General features: G+C 40.9%; 1 protein-coding gene across 3 annotated transcripts in view; it reads right to left on the bottom strand.

Moving 5' to 3' along the window:
- The window catches only part of SSX2IP (synovial sarcoma, X breakpoint 2 interacting protein), a 41,674-nt gene extending 31,406 nt beyond the window's left edge, over positions 1–10,268 (bottom strand). For 2 of the 3 annotated variants that reach the window (XM_012661181.1, XM_012661184.1), the window contains exon 1: positions 10,066–10,268. The gene's annotated coding sequence lies outside the window, so the exon portion shown is untranslated. Of the gene's footprint in view, positions 1–9,857 lie in introns of all 3 variants that reach the window. The other variant, XM_012661182.1, reaches the window with a different exon arrangement.
- Positions 10,269–12,880: the final 2,612 nt, after the last annotated feature.

Here is a 12,880-nt window from a genome sequence, read left to right as displayed (position 1 = left end):
CTATTTATTGATATTTCATTCCTCAAATAATGAAGTAGTAACAATATTTACTGAAGACACTGGAAATAACATCAAACATAATTCATGAATCTGCTAATAGTTTTTTCAATGATTTAGCCAAAATTTAATCATTGGGTATAGTTCTCAACATGTGGTCCCTGGATTGGCAGCATCAACATCACCTGGGAACTCGTTAAAAATGCAAATTCTTAAATTCTACTCTAGACCTACAGATTCAGAAACTCTGAGGATGGAAACATCAGTGTTTTAATACAACCTCCGTGTGATTCTGACACAAAGTTTGAGAATCACTGCTGTATTCTATAGAATACGGCTCAGTATAAATTAGTATTCTATTTATGCAGTTTAGATTACAGAATATCAAAAAGGAATTCTTACCTAAGGGTCCTACAAAATGGATTCCCAGGATAATGTAAAAGTGTTCCAAAGTACTAAATGAAGGTTGAAAATATTAATGAAAGTTCTAGGGAATGCCTGGCTAAGCAAGCTTATTAAACCTTAAAAGGCTGGGGGAACCTTTGAAAAACAGTGTATCAGTTGAACATTCAAATACCCTATTTATTTACTCTACAACCCAGCAAGTCTACTCCTAGGTAAAACCCAAGAGAAATTCTTGCATATGCATGTCAAGAGGAGTGTATATAAACTGCAGCATTCTTCGCGGTAGCAGAGTAGCACCAGAGCATAACCCTGGAAACAATCCAAATGCTCACCAACAGGAGAATGGATAAACTGTGGCATATTCACAAAATGAAATATTATGCAACAATCAGAAAACTTCAGTGACACATGATATAGATGAATTTCAGTATTCTGAAGAGAAAAAAGTTTCAGAAGATAGGACATGTAACACAAATAGTTTTAATTGTGCATGTCAAAACTTATAGATGCAATAAAACTGTATTTTAAAAGACACCAAGGGAATGACGAATGTAGGATTCAGTAAATAGTTGCCTCAGGGAGGGAAGTAGGAAAAAGGGATGGAGGAGCTCATATGGTTCCATAGAGGTTGACAAGGTCCTAGCTTTATGTTAGATGGTACATATTATTAAAACTAAATAAATGGATCAATTAAAAGTGTTATGAGTCAAGAAATATAAACTAATTTAATTATTTGCACTTTAAGTCCTTTAGAAAATTTCTTAAAAATATATGCTGTTCTCCAAGTATTTTGAACAATTCTAAATTCTACCCAGTTTGGCTGTTGAGGCACCAGGAGCCCTGGGCCCTCAGCTTTACTGTCATCTCAGGGGTTAAAATGTTTTGGGTCACAAAACCAAAGCCAGTTACCCTCTCACCTTAGAAGTACAAAAAGAGGCAGTTTGGGCTATAGTTTCAGAGGATCTATGAAGCCATCCATTTGCAAAGGATCCATGGACCCGGAGTTAAGAATTCCTGTACTAGCTAATTATGTGAAACAATAGGAGAGAAGATGATGAACTCTGAGCACCTGCTGCATGCCACTTGGGGCTCATCAGCTGTGTCATTTAATCCTTACAATGGACCTACGAAGGAGTAGACACAACACTATTTCACCGATGGAAGAAACTCAGGTGAGAGATTAGGTAACTTACCCACAGTTACAAACCTGGAAGACAGGAATAAAAACACAGCTATTTAACTTGGAAGGTAAGACTAAAAACTAGCTATTTATGATTCCGACACCTCACAGACCTTGGCTTTCTCTTCAACAAATATCCTGAACAAATGACATAAATTCTCTAAGCTTATCTCATTATAAAATAGCATGGCTGATGATGGGCTGTAGTTACAGATGATTTCTAAGATACTGTCTTGCTTTTACACTTTAGATCATATGTAGAGGGATATCCCTAAAATTTGGATATAGAGAGAATAATATTGAAAGTGTCATCTTTTAGACAGGAAAGCATAACCAGATTACAATTAACTGGCAAAAGACAAACTGAAGACAGATAAAAAGTACATGCAATGGCTGGTATCCATCTTGAATTGTAAGTATCTACTGGCCACTCGTTAGACTGTATATGATTTTAAAACCATACTTAGTTCTACAATTCTTTTAGAACAATTTAGAGCAATCTTTTAGAACAAGTTCTACAACAATTCTTTTTCTACCAAACTCCTTCAAAGTGATAAAAAAATATTTAAATATTTATTTCTAGATTAATCAATTAATCTACAATCTCTTAACACAAAAGGCAAGCAGCCCTGTTAGGCAAAACCTGGTTAGAAAATTATACAAATGTCCTAGAGCTATTCAGATAATCAATTATTACCAGAGGTCAGTAGTTTGTAGTTTTAGAGGGCAATTCGAGCAGTCTACAAAAATTTGAAATGTGTAAATCTTTCCACTAATCAATTATACTTCTAAGCATACAAGAAAGCAAGCATAACATAGAACATTGTTGACTGTAGCATTATTTGTAAAGGCAAGAAATGAGAGACAATCTTAACATCCATCACGGACAATTAAAAATCAATACATATGGTACCGCCAGAAGGGCTCCTCTGAGATTATTAAAGATTTCATGCACCTATAGCATGAAAAAAGAAGTTACAGGTTAATGAGAATAGTATGATCACCATTTTCTGTTAAATCAAATTATCTCTATACATTTAGGAGAAATGTCTAGAAAAGTTATACGTTGTTACAAATGACATTCCTGGGGATGGGATGACTGGGTGTAGGGAGGGGTGGAAGGTCAAGACTTTTATTACTTCCGTAGCACACCTTTACATAACTTGAATGTTTTAGGAGCATGTATTATTCTGTAAAAATTTTTAGAGGCAGGGCATTTAAGCAGAGTTAAATGAGACAATTTAGTTTAATCCTAGAGAATAGCATCCCTGCCCTTGAGTGGAAATCTCAACTCAGACAAATGGCAAACTCCGCACTCCACATATGCATGCATACTCGCAAACAAGGGTAATGCCATCTTCACAGTGATGCCCTGCACATCGGGGAATGTATACAGGGACATCTGGGGGAATCTGGCCCATCAGGGAGACAGGGAACAGAAACACAGAAGCCAGACTTTCCCCCAACTGCTGTGAACTGTGTTATTTCCAGTGCTTTCAGTAAATATTGTTACCACTTCATTAATTATTTGAGGAGCCATGCCAGTACTCCATGATTTCCAGTGCACATGTAGGAATAGCAGCAATCATATTCTTATAAGAGAGTTATTAAATTAAAAAAAGAAGCACTATTTAAAAGTCTATCTTACCAGCCGGGTGTGGTGGCTCACGCCTGTAATCCTAGCTCTCTGGGAGGCCGAGGCGGGCGGATTGTTTGAGCTCAGGAGTTCGAAACCAGCCTGAGCAAGAGCGAGACCCCGTCTCTACTAAAAATAGAAAGAAATTAATCGGACAACTAAAAATATATAGAAAAAATTAGCCAGGCATGGTGGCGCATGCCTGTAGTCCCAGCTACTCGGGAGGCTGAGGCAGAAGGATGGCTTGAGCCCAGGAGTTTGAGGTTGCTGTGAGCCAGGCTGATGCCACGGCACTCACTCTAGCCTGGGCAACAAAAGCAAGACTCTGTCTCAAAAAAAAAAAAAGGTCTATCTTACCTTTTAAGGTTAAAAGTCAGCTAAGAAGGCCAAATCAATTAAAAATTCCTATTTATTGATATTTCATTCCTCAAATAATGAAGTAGTAACAATATTTACTGAAGACACTGGAAATAACATCAAACATAATTCATGAATCTGCTAATAGTTTTTTCAATGATTTAGCCAAAATTTAATCATTGGGTATAGTTCTCAACATGTGGTCCCTGGATTGGCAGCATCAACATCACCTGGGAACTCGTTAAAAATGCAAATTCTTAAATTCTACTCTAGACCTACAGATTCAGAAACTCTGAGGATGGAAACATCAGTGTTTTAATACAACCTCCGTGTGATTCTGACACAAAGTTTGAGAATCACTGCTGTATTCTATAGAATACGGCTCAGTATAAATTAGTATTCTATTTATGCAGTTTAGATTACAGAATATCAAAAAGGAATTCTTACCTAAGGGTCCTACAAAATGGATTCCCAGGATAATGTAAAAGTGTTCCAAAGTACTAAATGAAGGTTGAAAATATTAATGAAAGTTCTAGGGAATGCCTGGCTAAGCAAGCTTATTAAACCTTAAAAGGCTGGGGGAACCTTTGAAAAACAGTGTATCAGTTGAACATTCAAATACCCTATTTATTTACTCTACAACCCAGCAAGTCTACTCCTAGGTAAAACCCAAGAGAAATTCTTGCATATGCATGTCAAGAGGAGTGTATATAAACTGCAGCATTCTTCGCGGTAGCAGAGTAGCACCAGAGCATAACCCTGGAAACAATCCAAATGCTCACCAACAGGAGAATGGATAAACTGTGGCATATTCACAAAATGAAATATTATGCAACAATCAGAAAACTTCAGTGACACATGATATAGATGAATTTCAGTATTCTGAAGAGAAAAAAGTTTCAGAAGATAGGACATGTAACACAAATAGTTTTAATTGTGCATGTCAAAACTTATAGATGCAATAAAACTGTATTTTAAAAGACACCAAGGGAATGACGAATGTAGGATTCAGTAAATAGTTGCCTCAGGGAGGGAAGTAGGAAAAAGGGATGGAGGAGCTCATATGGTTCCATAGAGGTTGACAAGGTCCTAGCTTTATGTTAGATGGTACATATTATTAAAACTAAATAAATGGATCAATTAAAAGTGTTATGAGTCAAGAAATATAAACTAATTTAATTATTTGCACTTTAAGTCCTTTAGAAAATTTCTTAAAAATATATGCTGTTCTCCAAGTATTTTGAACAATTCTAAATTCTACCCAGTTTGGCTGTTGAGGCACCAGGAGCCCTGGGCCCTCAGCTTTACTGTCATCTCAGGGGTTAAAATGTTTTGGGTCACAAAACCAAAGCCAGTTACCCTCTCACCTTAGAAGTACAAAAAGAGGCAGTTTGGGCTATAGTTTCAGAGGATCTATGAAGCCATCCATTTGCAAAGGATCCATGGACCCGGAGTTAAGAATTCCTGTACTAGCTAATTATGTGAAACAATAGGAGAGAAGATGATGAACTCTGAGCACCTGCTGCATGCCACATGGGGCTCATCAGCTGTGTCATTTAATCCTTACAATGGACCTACGAAGGAGTAGACACAACACTATTTCACCGATGGAAGAAACTCAGGTGAGAGATTAGGTAACTTACCCACAGTTACAAACCTGGAAGACAGGAATAAAAACACAGCTATTTAACTTGGAAGGTAAGACTAAAAACTAGCTATTTATGATTCCGACACCTCACAGACCTTGGCTTTCTCTTCAACAAATATCCTGAACAAATGACATAAATTCTCTAAGCTTATCTCATTATAAAATAGCATGGCTGATGATGGGCTGTAGTTACAGATGATTTCTAAGATACTGTCTTGCTTTTACACTTTAGATCATATGTAGAGGGATATCCCTAAAATTTGGATATAGAGAGAATAATATTGAAAGTGTCATCTTTTAGACAGGAAAGCATAACCAGATTACAATTAACTGGCAAAAGACAAACTGAAGACAGATAAAAAGTACATGCAATGGCTGGTATCCATCTTGAATTGTAAGTATCTACTGGCCACTCGTTAGACTGTATATGATTTTAAAATCATACTTAGTTCTACAATTCTTTTAGAACAATTTAGAGCAATCTTTTAGAACAAGTTCTACAACAATTCTTTTTCTACCAAACTCCTTCAAACTTAATGTTTCCAAAATAAGTTCCATTTTGCAGCACCCTGGCACAAAAATATTTTTTCAGTGCTCACTGTATGCCAGGAACTATACGATAAGTAATTTTTAAAAATATCTTTTTGCTTTTCATCCCTAATTTTTTTTACAAAAAGCATCCATTACTTTTATAATATGAAAAAATATTTAAAGAGATATTATTGCAAACTGGCCAATTACTGGTCAGGGGTTGGCTGGCTGACTCAGCGTGACAAGGAGGATGGTGAAGAAGAGACATATACTTCAGAAGTTGGACAGAACAGGGTGACAAGTATACAAAAGAGGCATTTATTCTCTCATGTAAAAACCTGGCTTTGGTACTAGACAGATAATAGTGTCATTTAGCCAAACAGAACAGAGGAGTAAGGTTAACAAAACTGGGTTTGAGTAAACGTGTGGAGGTGATGAGTTCCGTGTAGAACTTACTGGGTTTAGAGGTGCCCTCATGAGACATTCAGACAGGGCCTGGAGATCAAAAGGCACCAGAGCAGATTTAGGAGTCATCAGCATCTACGTGGCAGTTGAATCCACAAAGAAAAAAGGGCAGCAGAAAGAACCCCAAAGTTCAACAATAGTGAGTGGAAGAGACAGAGGGGGGATAAAAACAGAAGGGGGAAATGGGCTTCAGGAAAGCCAAGGGGAAAGAGAGTTTTAAGTAAGAGAGGCTGACAATCAGCAGCAAATGCCATAGAATGGACAGGTTGTGAATGCAAAAATGTGTTGAAATTGGCAATTAGTGACTTTAGGACAAAGCTGAAGGGTAAAAATGGAAATCGGATTTCAGAAAGGTGATCGGCAAATAAGAAAAGGAAATAACAAAGATTATTTGTTCAAGAAGCTTAGTTTAACAGAATGTGTTAGCATCTCTGAATATAGAAGCTTTATTAGATGCTCAGGGATAGATCCACCACTGACTCAAAAAAAAAAAAGGCTGTCTTTAAGTCTGTTCTTAATTACAGCACTTTTATACCAAATAGAAATATTAGGTGCTCAATAAGTACAAGCTATTTGTCCAGCATTGCCCTGGATACTAAAACACAATATTTATTAACACACTGCTGTGAAGCAGGTATTATTACCATCCCTCACAAATGAGACGATTAAGGTACAAGGTCACATCGTTAGTAGTGTGGTAGGTCAACCCGAAAATCTGACTCAAGAAAATACGAGGGAATGAAGGAAATGTGTGTGACAAAAGTTAACAGACGAGAACTGTGGATAGTTAAGATTGTTCTGATTGTTTAACTGGTTGCACTTTAATTTCTATTTAAGAACTTATTTTTGTTAATTTGAAAGACGATTTGTCTTCTCTCATCTCAGAATCCTACATTGCTAGAGCCTGACATTTTTATACCTATTATGACACTCAGATTCTACACTGCATTATAATTGTGTTATTTCTCCTACTGAATTGCAGGTTGCTTGAAAATGGGGCTATATCTATCTTTGTATCTCTAGTCCTCTAGTCTTTAAAGTAGAAGATATTCAACAAGGGTTTGTTGTATGAATAATTATTCCGGATTTTCTAAAGTTTCTGGGGGCTTCGGTCAAATATTTTTCAAGTCTAACTGCTGTGTAAGGCTGCTGTCTTTCAGATATTATTTGTATTATTTATTTTCAGGACACTTTTGGATCAAGTTACTGATTTTGGTGGCTAGCCTTCTAAAGTAAAAATTAAAGATACTTCCCCTAAATAAAACCTTTTAAAAGTTCCCTATCATCCGCTGGTCAACATTCATAGCACCGTTTTCCAATCTTATCACTAACGTAACCAGGTCCAACTCTACCAAAGCACCTGTAATTCCTCTCAACTGCATGTTCTGCAGAATGCACCAGATGCCTGGTGAACTGCGCCTCTGTCAAGACACAGCTGAAATCTGTTTTCTAAAGCCTTCCCTTATTTGCCTTTTTTTTTTTTGGCTCTCTCCTGTACTACACTGTAAATTTCCTAAATACAAATTTCTCAAAGCAATACACATCTTCTTATCCTCAGGTCTGGCAAGTAGCAGCTTACTGTTTAATAAATGTTTATTAAAAGAATAAATTATTAAAGCATAATTCAGTAAATCTGTTGGTACTATATAATATTGGGCCACCATCAAAAGGCACAATTCTAGGTTTTTTTCCCATTACCAATAATGAATGGTGCACTTCTCTATCCTAGCGCATCCCATGAACTCAGGAATTCAAGATAACTTGTACCTTCATTACCAGCTAACCATATCATTACCAAAGACACAAAACAAACCCATGTAGCATCAAAACCTCTTTGTGTCATGAGCAAATCATCAAATCAATTAGGCATGCTCATAGTTACTGTGAAAGATACGAAAAAACTTTAAAAGCTTTGAAAGTGTTCCAATTTAAACATGTGAAATGAATTAAAAACAGAATTCTGGGGCAGTGTCTTTTCATCTTATCTCTAGGTGCATACTACATACAAGGCACTTTTATAAAACCTGCGCCATAGCCAGCTTTGGCAAAAGAGCAGACTGTGTCAGGTTTTAGGAGATAGATCCCAAGTATAGAACTTGATGTTGTGATGGACTTAAAGCCTCCGGCAAACAATGTGAATAATAACATTTCAGTTTTCTCATATATCTGCCTCAGCACGCTTAGAACATAATGTGCTTTAACAAGTCTTGTCACAAGGCACAATGTGTTATGAGGAGATCTTCACATTTCATCCTAGAATAACTAAGTCTTTGCAGTTATCTTCAAGCTACTTCACCCATGTTACTTAATCTAAGGGCTTTATTATCTTCACTGTACAGATGGGGAAAGAGAAGGGAAGAAAGGGTATAAAATGACTTGGCTGAAAAGGCCCAGCCAGACACTAAAAAAGCCTTCATTTTAACTATCAGTTTCTAATCCTCTTCTCAATTGACCATTTTGTTTGAGAAACTTTCATTGACAGCAGGGAAAACAGAATGTCGAATTAGTTATTAGCTTTTTTTTCTTGTTCAGTTGGCATAAATAGCCTGAATTTCCTACACCTATAGGATGATAGCGCTAGGCTAAAAGATTTACTAGAGTAAGTTGTGCCAACTGGATCCAAGTTCATAACTCTACCTTTAACTTCTAAATTTCAAGATAGCTTGATCTAAACTTTAAAGGCATTTCTTTTCTTTCCATATCTCTAATTCTTTGCAAATTTTATTCAGTCTCCTAAATGTGTCAAGTCATACAGACCTTTCCTGGTCCGGATCAAATTATAAGGCTGCCAGAATTTTCTTCTACCCCACAGTAAGCCAATTCCTCCTGAGCCATGAAGGGTTCCATGGCATCCATCATTCACAGCCAACTCTAGACCGAGACTCTAATTTGAATCAATAGGGGAGTCCAGCAATTTCAAAGTTCCAGAAGCCCCCACCACCCTTACACTCTGAACCATCCTCTCAGGAGTGCCCCTTCCAACCCTTAACTTATTACAGGGTCCAGAAAAGGGAAATTTCAATTCTCTCAGATTCAACAAGAACTTTATCAGCGTTAGTGGGGATGACAGTTTGGCATTTGCAACTATGGACCTGAAATGGCCCATAATCTAAAGATCCCTGGATTGTATGTGCTGAAAGCAAATTATTTAGTAGATTTCTTAAGGCCTAAGTGATCTGCCTAATTGGGCGTTTAGCACAGGCTCAAAAGGGGAGCAGGGAGCTCACAATCTGATTTACTGTAGTTGACTACACAATTCTAATCCAAAGTATTTTCATACATGCCTGCCTCTCGGATGATGTAAATTCTTCCCCTAGACTTTTAATGAGACCACTATAGAGGTTCTCTTCCCCTGCAACGGTCATGGGCCACCCAATAACTCATTCTAACGACTGCCTCTTGCCACTGGCACTAACAAATCGCCGAACACCGCATGCCCCAACAGCCTCTGCTAAGAGACACTGCAGACCCACACTGGCCATGCCCGCCTCCCCCACGTCTCCGCGTCGCTCGTCATCCCACGCCAGGCGCCACCCTCGCTCCATCCCAGAGAGGGTTTGGGGCTCTCTGGGCCGGAGCCCTCCCGTGGGCGCAGCGCCGCGAACACCAGCGGGAGCCCTCCGCGAGCTGGCACCTACCTCCTGCAGGCGCGGCCCGGGTCAACGCACGCCCGCAGCGCCAACGGCCCCAACGGCGTGCACAGCCTCCCGCCGAGAAGCGGGGCGCCGAGCCAGGTGCCGGCGCTCACCTCTGCGCCCGCCTCCCGCCGGCGCCCGCCCGCCGGCCCCTCTCGCCACTTCCCAGCCGGGCGCGTCACAATCCCCGCCGCGGGGCGAGGCTGCTCACCGTCACGGCCCCCGGGAGCGGCGGGGATTCACCGCTCAGCGTCCTAGCCCCGCTCCCGCAGCCCCGAGGGCCCGCACAGGCGCGGCGGGACGCAGCGCCTCGCGCCGGCGGCCCCTCCTCCGCCGCTGGCTCCCGCCTTCCCCGCCCCCCGGCCGGGCTCCGCCCCGCCCCTCGCGGCCGCCTCCCGGCCTCGGCAGGTTCCCACCCCGCCCCCGCGCGCCGGCGCCGCAGGCCGAGCCGCCTCCCATTGGCTCCGCCAGTTGCTAGGCGATGAACAACTGCGGCCTGCATTGGTCGGGTGGGCGCCTGCGGAGTCTCCTCCTCACCTCCAAAAAAACCCCGGAGAAAAGGAAAACCTTATCCCTGGAGTCCGAGTGCGTTGCGGGCGCAGCTGCGGCTGCGGCACCTGTTACGCCCTGTGATTCACCCGGCCGGGCCTGCTCCCCGCCCCCTCCTGACGCCTGCAGCGTTCGGGGCCCAGGGCTCTGCGGGGGCGGTGTGGGGGCGTTGCTGCTTTAGAGTACGTTCTCTGAGCCCTACTGAACCCCAACACTCATCCTGGGAGCAAAACTGAAGCTTCCAGAGGAGCCACGTGCGTTTGCCAAAGTGGAAGGATAAGCCAAACAGCCAGCACCCAGAATTAGGTCAGGCCCAACAGAAGGGAGGTTCTAGCGTCAGAAATCGGGGATGCAAAGGACCCGTGCGGGAGAAAGTTACATGTAGAGTTAGGGCAAAGAAATGGACTTGGCAGAAGACAGCAGGCAAAGGAAAAACGGTTAGAAATGGCACTCGTGAACTAGAAGTTTATGCAAAAATGTCCCACACCCACTCAGCAAAATATGTGCAAAGAAAATGTATGCCTGCTGCACCATGGCTAGGGGCAGGCCGGCTCCTCCACCGTTCTCTGTCAGCCTAAAATTCTCCAGGGAAGGAAAGAGGCCAGAGAAAGGAAAGAGATCAGATGGAGAAATCACAGGCATATGAGTTGGGTTGTAAATACAAAGGGGTACTTTGAAGGTTTCCCCCCAAGGGATTTTTCTAAAGGAGAAAAAGAGATCTGGCATTTTTAGGAGGTTCCTGGGAGCACTTTGAAACCAAACAGTATGAGAGCAAAACAAGAAATGTTAACAAGCAAAGAGAGAGAGGAATGCACTTCTCTTGATATACACGCACGTATCCCCAATCCTGGAAAATGCGCACGCCTTGGAGACAACCTCCGGGCCCAAGGAAATCATCTGTGCCTTGGGCCTAAGTGATCAGAAGGCCCGACTGGATGCTGCTGAGCATGGGTGACTAACAGCCAAACAGCCCGGTTAGGGCCCATCATCGTAAGGACGCTTTTAGCTTTTAGCGCTGGGCTGGTGGCTAGGGAGAAACCGGTTACTGCCGATGCTTACCTTGCTCCCTAATTCAGACTACTATTGGGGAATTGGGGGTTATCCCTGCTCCCAAGAGGAGTTTTGAAATTTCAATTGTCCACCCGCCAAAATACCACACCTCTTCCTATATCAAAAACAAACAATATGACAGTTTTTCTTTGAAATACCACTTAAGGCATCATTTTGACCATTTCACCTCCCAAGAATCAAAAAGGGAGAGCTCACTCTTTGATTAGCTGAAAGAGTTAAGATCAATTAATTCAATAGCAACATCTGGCCCACCCTGTTGCGGACCTTACCACTATCATGTTTTCAAAAGGTTTGGGTCAAGCTGAGGAGAGCTCTGGAAAGAGTAGTCCCATCCCCAGCAGCCTCTGGGGCGAATCAGATCTGTCTGAATAAACCAGTGGTTCTCAATCTTTTGGTCTCAGGATCCCTTTCTGCTCATAAAATTATTGAGGGCCCTGAAGAGCTTTTGTTTATATGGGTTCTATCTATTGATACTTATTAGACTAGAAATTAATACTGAGAAATTTTAAAATATAATTAAAAAAATATAATCATAAATAACAAAAATGACTTATCACAAATGGCACATTTTTATATTTCCAAGAAAGCAGAAAGAATGGTATTACTTTAAAATGTTGTACATATCTTTGATGCCTAGCTTAATAGAAGGAATTCAGACTTTCATATCTGCTTCTGCATTCAATCTGTTGCACTATTTCAGTAGCCTCTGGAAAACTCCACTGTACACTCATGAGAGACAGAGTGAAAAAGGCAAGTGACATCCTAGTAGTATAATAAAAAATAGTTTTGACCTTGCAGAGTCCCTGAAAGGGTCTTGGGGACACCACCTGCCACCCTTCGGGTTGTGTAAATTATATTTTGAGAACCACTGGTCTAAATCTTCTTGGTACTCTGTCCCTCTTTGTCAGTGACTGGTTGAGAGGCTGAGCATGTGATCTAATTCTGGTCAGTACATAATGTGAAGTGGGGAGTGGGGAGCTTCAGAGAAAAGGTTTTATCCTGACAGTCCACAGGGAGAAGTCTTTTCCTTCTTGCCTTGGTCATCTTCCAGTGAGCCAGACATGTTTGGAGCTATGGTGGCATATCCTAAAACCATGAGAGAAAAGCAAGAAAAATACAGGCATACCCGTTTTATTATGGTTTGCTTCATTGCACTTCACTTATACTGGATTTTTTACAAATTGAAGGTTTGTGGCAAGCTTGCGTCAAGTAAGTCTATCAGAACCATTTTTCCAACAGGATGTGCTCACTTCGTGTCTCTGTGTCACGTTTTGCTAATTCTTGCAATATTTTAAACTTTCTCATTTTTATTATATCTGTTACAATGTTCTGTGATCAGTGATCTTTGATGTTACTATTGTAATTGTTTTGGGATGCCACAAACCATACCCTGATAAGACAGAGAT

Source organism: Propithecus coquereli, unplaced genomic scaffold (assembly GCF_000956105.1).
Source record: "Propithecus coquereli isolate 6110/MARCELLA unplaced genomic scaffold, Pcoq_1.0 Scaffold7, whole genome shotgun sequence".
Lineage (NCBI taxonomy): Eukaryota > Metazoa > Chordata > Mammalia > Primates > Indriidae > Propithecus > Propithecus coquereli.
This window is presented reverse-complemented; position numbering and strand designations above follow the sequence as displayed.